Source organism: Ursus americanus, chromosome 6 (genome assembly GCF_024610735.1).
Source record: "Ursus americanus isolate L20-20 chromosome 6, mUrsAme1.1.p, whole genome shotgun sequence".
Lineage (NCBI taxonomy): Eukaryota > Metazoa > Chordata > Mammalia > Carnivora > Ursidae > Ursus > Ursus americanus.
Genome location: NC_142132.1, coordinates 82,022,648 through 82,028,989, shown reverse-complemented (window position 1 = coordinate 82,028,989; position 6,342 = coordinate 82,022,648). Strand labels below are relative to the sequence as shown.

Sequence of the window (6,342 nt, the reverse complement as noted above, 5' to 3'; positions counted from 1 at the left end):
TGAATCCCAGAAATCCCTGGAAAAGGATGTAGGACGAAATCGTTCTCACTTCAGAAACACAGGTGATGAAGGGGATGGTGGACGTGACTGAGATAATCGGTCATTACGGTTGCAGGGACCCAGGGGAATGGACAGCCCAGTGGGGACAGGGAGGAATCCCTACATGCAGGAGTGCATTGGCATGCTTCAGAGGGCTCCCTTGTCCTATGGCTACCATGACAACAAAGGGCACTGGCCCCTCAGAGTGAAGGTTTTGGTCATCCTACCCTGCAAGGGACAACGACCAGCTCAAGTTTCTGCTGACAGCAAAGGAACGTGGAATGGGTAGGAAAAAGCAACAACTTTATAAATACTGTGACCACATGCCCAGTTTCAGAAGCAAGGACTAGAGCAGTAGGGTATTTCTTCCTTCCTTTGCTGTGAATATGTTTGCATATATATTAGCAATTCTTTTCTCTTCCTTCTATCTAACATGAGATGCATTAATAGGGATAATCTTATATTGAAGATACCAGATATCAGAAAGGGAGTGATGAGCATAGGGGCTGCTGGGGCAATAAAAGTTACTTAAGAAATAGGTGCAAGGATACTCAGAACCCCCCTCTGTCCCCTGACAGCAGGAAACAAACTCCCATACCGTTCCATGATAAACCACTTACTGTAATAAATGTAGGCCAATTCTATACATTTTCAGGCATCCCCAGACAAATGTATCACAGTGAAGAAATATGGGTGTCCCTACGACGCCCATAATAAAGTAAAACTATTAGTAAATTTCAGAAAGTAGTAAATTCATCTGTCACTTGAAATACCTACATGCTCTTGTTACAAAGGTGTAGTAAATGGTTTATAAAATGTGATTTTATGTAACTCTGCTGTTACACAGGGCATAACATTTTCACAAGGCTCTTTGGGGGACTACAGTGAATGATAAGCCACATGCGATAGTGGTCCAACCATCACATGGCCATCGCTGGACAAACCAGACACTATCTCACAGGTGCACAAATCTGTAGGGAAAAGTACTGAAGTTTCAGAGGTGGACCTTGTGCCTTATTTCCCACTTCTAGTATATTTAGGAATGGCGTGCCATTTAATTTGCCAAAAGCAAGGCTTGTATTCGGGTAGGACCATGCTAATTCTTTCACATGGTAAAGGGAATACTGAATACCTGAATGATAAAGATGGGTTGTCAACTTTAGCAGCAGCCAGTGAAGGGTAAATAAGGAGATGCCCTGTTGTCACAGACAGACAAGACCTCCCTAACATACAGGGGGCTTTTCAGTTTGTGACTCCCAGGCCAGTAATGTCAACTGCTTTTCCATTCAATCTAATGCTTCTGGATTGCCACTAAAAATAAATACATGAAAAGCACAGAAAAGCTGCTTACTGACAGGAAGTCCCAAAGAAGAGGAAAGAAGGGAATGTAGAAATTACGAAGTTATGTAAAACACTCTTGAAATGCAGTTAACTATCTTTCCATACCTTGACAGTAATATAACACGCAGACACTTGCCGAACTGGTTCAGATGATACTTCAATACCAGATGCATTTTTAGTCCTGTACATGAAATGTTTGGACGTTATTTGTGTTTATATGAAATGAAGCCATTAATACTTTCTTACAGCAGTAAATACACACCAGGAAGGACAAGACAAACATAAATCAAGGAATGGAGTTTCCCCAAGCCTGCAGAGTGAAAAGTCTATTAGCACAATTGATTCTGTACACCTGACTGCGTTCTTTCACTATAGAAAATCCAAGTGGAATAAGAAATGGAGAGGTACGGAAAGGCTTCTAGAGGGGAAGAAAGATGCCCCGCACCCCCTGCATTAGTTTTCTGCCCATTCTGCTTCTTCACATTCTTCTCCTGCTCAGTCTGCTGTCATACAGGTGGGTTGTCACTAAGAGACTGCACAAGGAGGGTACTGTCTTCTGTGTCTTCCTTCAGTGTACAAGCTCTCTGATGGTCTCCTAGAGAGCTGTTTTAGTCCGTGTGTAGGCAAGCTCCGGGTTATTAAGGAGCTCCTAGTAAAATACAGAGAAGGGAAGAGCCAGCCCCGGGCAGAATGCTGTGTGGGTGGTATCTCCTCCTGATTTATATCAAATGCGTGTTGGCAAATTCCTTGGGAATTATCTATCATTTGTTTTTGATCATCACCACATGCAACTTCAGCTAGGTACTGGGAGCAGTCTCCTTTCATTTTTAGATGCAAGACGTTCCTCTGGATTAGTTGAATTGGTGACTCAATGCTCAAGGATTCCAGATGGGGTGCAGGTAGATCTCAGCAAAGATGATGACACTTCCTTCCAGTAGTCCTTAATCAGCTGGACCTTCTTGTTGGGTGGCCGTCCTTTGCTTGGGGGTCCCTCCAGGGGCACCTGCCCCTTCCTGCTCTGGACCAGGTAGTCTACCTCATGGTAGGCTGGGGGATGGCTGGGGTGGCAAGAGGGAAGTGCCCAGGGTGGGAGCACCATTAAGATGGGGGTGAACCCTCTTCCAGAGCCCACCACTCTGGTCTGCTTTTGGCTCATGGGAGGATCCTTCCCTCTCAAACCTGGTGTTTTTTAAAACATTTTGGAAATTGTTTCGTGAGTGTCTTCCAGATAATGAAAAGTCAAGCTGAGGCTAGAGGATGGAATTAGGTAGTAAATATGTATGAGTAAGCAAAAAAATTGGTAAATAAATTTTACTGAAACCCTGTTCAAATGAATGTGCTTAAGAATGAAAATCCAATATATGTATTTTTTGTATATACTGCACATATTGAATTTTTGTGTGTATATATAGGTATACGTGCACATACATGTGTACACCAATACACATATATTCCACACACCCACAGAAGGGCTCTGAGTCATGACCTAAAAAAGAAATTTTAAGTTCTCAGGAAACATGATCTCAAAATAATTCTGTAGTGTAAAAGCTGAACAAAATATGTGGTATCATTAGTAAGGCCACAGAAACAATTCAAAAGAAAATATTTAATTCTAAAAGTAAAGTTTGCAACATTCTAGAATGCTATGCATCTGCTATTAATTGAGCAAATACTATATGCCCAGTGCTCTTCTAGGTGCTGAGATAGAGCAATCAACAAAGCAGATGAAATCCCAGCTCTCCTGGAGCTTAGGTTCTAGTAAGAAGAGAGAGGGGACAAATAAGCAAGTGCATGATACAGTGTAAGTGGTGATGTGCCCAAGGTGGCCGGTGAAGGGAATGTTAATTCCCTCTATTTGATTAAACAGGCTTCTTCTTGACTCTGGGCCCCTGACCCCCCTTGTTTTGGAGCATTGACTTTTGAAAATGTGTAATTGTGAATTCTTCCTCTGCCTCTTTGAGTTATATAAATCTTTAAGAAGCCTCTTGCTTGTTTTACTACCTACAACTTGCTTTTTCAAGGACCTGAGAGCCATCCCTTTGAAATGAGATTGTCCAGGCAGACAGTACCCCTAAATCTCAGTTTCTGTGGGAGAGAAGGTGCTTCACCTGGGCAGGCACCTTGCTCCAAATTGTAAAACCATCTCCTGTCACAAAGCAGAAGTTTATTTTTCCTTTGGGTGAAGCCAATTAGCAGATACAGATGACCTCAGATCTCCTCACCCCAACTCTAAGAAACTCTCCTGACCTTTGTTTCAGAGGAGATGCTATCTAGACTTGGTCTGTGTTCTCTCTCCTATCTCTGGAAATAGTATCCGAATAAAGTGAATTTCTGATTGCTCGTTTTGTTCAGTGCAATTTTTGTTTAACAGATATGTGATAACAGGTAAGGGAGTTTACTAGGTCAGGGTGTGTGTGTGTGTGTGTGTGTGTGTGTGTGTGTGTGTGTGTGTGTGTTTAAAAGATTTCATTTGTTTATTTGAGAGAGAGAGAGCACAAGGGAGGGGCAGAGGGAGAGGGAGTAGCAGATATCCCGCTAACTGGGAGCCCACGTGGGGCTTGACCCCAGGACCCTGACCTGGGGCTCAATCCTAGGACCCCGGATCATGACCTGAGCTGAAGGCAGACACTTCACTGGCTGAACCCCCGCCACCCGCCAGGTGCCCCCAACGGTGTATGTTGTTTTTTAAAAGGTGGTCAGAGTAAAACCCTTTGATGTGTGCTGTTTGGGCAGAAGATTAGGTGCTGTGAAGGAGTGACCTATGTGGATCTGCAGTAAGCAGCATTTCGTACTGCAGGGGCCGAGGCAGGCGTGTCTGGAGGCGGCCATGAAGCCACAGTGGCAGGACAGAGGGAAGGAGGAAGACAGTGGCCAGCGTTAGATGGTAAGAAGCCAGTTCCTGTGGGACCTTGAAAGCCTTTGAAAGACTTTGGCTTATATTTTGAATGGGGTGGAAAGCTGTCAGAGGTAGACAGTACCCCTAAATCTCAGTTTCTGTGGGAGGGAGAGAGGAGTTCAAGGATCTGACGTAGGCTTACATGTAGCTGCCATCTTGAAGAAAACAAAACAAGACTCTAGGGAAGCAAAGGTAGGAACCGAGAAGCCAGGCTGGGCCTGTTGCAGGAATGTGGGCAGAGGTGATGATGGAGAGAAGGGGTTGCACTTGGATAGATTCTGTAGGCTCAGATGAGGATTTGCCACAGAACTGAACGTGGAGTCTGAGAGAAGGAGCCAACTCAAGGATGACTCCCAGGTTTGGCCCAAGCAAGTACAGGAATGGCATAATCAGGGTGGTGCTAACCAGGAAGGGCTGGTCCAGGGTTAACCCCTCCCACAGAGTCGCCTTCTCTGGCCCTTTCAACACGCCTGTGGATTGTCTTATTTTTTGCACTTTGAGAGGAGGCAATAGAATTCCAGAGATTATGGGTCAGTCTCTCAAGGCTGCACAACTAGCTAGTAAATGGCTGTCTTTGGGTTTCCCTGAAAACGGAGCCTGGGACAAGGACCTGGGTGCAGGTGGTTTATTTGGGCAACAAATGAGATCCAGGAGTAGGAGGTGAGGGACTGGGGAGAGCAAGGGCGGGTCAGGAAGACCTGATGTAAGGGTTTGTTACTGAATTTGTGGGCTCTGACGATTCCTCGAGGCCTATAGAATGCCTGCCTGAATTGTCTGCTGGAGGGCTAGAAGGGGGATCATTCGTCCATCTGCTTGGCTCCCATTACTCATTAACTAAAGGGTGCACCTGGCTGGGGGAGGGAGGATGGGGCGCTCTTCCCTCACTACTGAACTTTGCATGCAGTTCTAGAGTTCATGTTGTCCATGCCTGTTTGTCTGGAGAATCCCAGGGCAGGAAATGAAGATTCTCAGCACCATTCTAGGATCTTGATATGTGCTCTCATTTAATTTTCACAGAACACAGGGAGTTCTCTCTCTCTCTTTTTTCTCATTTATCTATCTATATCTATCATCTATCCAACTATCTCTTATCCATCTATGTATGTATGTATCTATCTATCTATCTGAGACTGGGACCAGTGAAACTAAGGAATGCTCGCTTTCACCATCAGCCCACCATTCAAGCCTCTCTGTAGTCCCACATGGCCTCACAATCGGGGCAGGATGACAGATTATAATCAGAGAATCTGGCTGCGGAGTATAGCTCACCTCCCGACGATTTGCACATCTTGTTTAGCACGTACCCCACCTGGATCCTGGCGGTTGACAGGTAACAGTGCAGAGTGGGGAATCAAGGTGATGACCTGGAGGATTGTTTGTCAGAAGGAGTCCATTCCGGGACCCATGGGCAGCTCAGTTGGTTAAGCGTCCCACTCGTGATGTCAGCTCAGGTCATGATCTGAGCCCCACGTTGGGCTCCGCACTCAGCGGGGAGTGTGCTTGAGATTCTCTCTCTGCCTCTCCCTCTGCTCCTCTCCCTGCCCTCGTGTGTGTGCAGGCTCACTCTCTCTCTCAAAAAAACAAAAGCAAAAATAGAAAACCGAGCTCTATTCTGAATCTCTCTGAGCTATCATCTTGCCAGGTCACCTTCACCGTCAGCTCTCAGTTTCCCCACCAGTAAATGAGGGGCAACAGGAAGACCTGCGTGATCCTTGTGATTCCAATATTCTGTATTTCCTTGGCACTTCTGACAGGTGTGCCATCCTAACCAATGTATCTTCCTAGTGACAAAGAGGAAACTCCCAGGGTTAAACAATACCAGGCATTTTCTGAGTACCCTTCTTCACGTGGGATGCTGCGCTCCTGGGGAGATCCGTGCATAATCATGTGAATGATTCCTATTGTTTCTGCAAGTTCACCTCCTGGCAAGCAAAGCCGGTAACAGCTTCAGCGGCCTGTATTGTGAAAGTAACAAAAGCAATTGGGATGATGCCAGAATTTTTAAATGCTGATTATAATCAGTATTTGAGTACACACTTCTTTAGCTGGAGCCAACATTTCGTCTT

The 6,342-nt window shown here is 45.3% G+C and overlaps 1 pseudogene; it reads right to left on the bottom strand.

The window, feature by feature from the left end:
* Positions 1 to 1,833: 1,833 nt before the first annotated feature.
* Positions 1,834 to 2,536, bottom strand: LOC123795503 (14-3-3 protein theta pseudogene; annotated as a pseudogene).
* Positions 2,537 to 6,342: the final 3,806 nt, after the last annotated feature.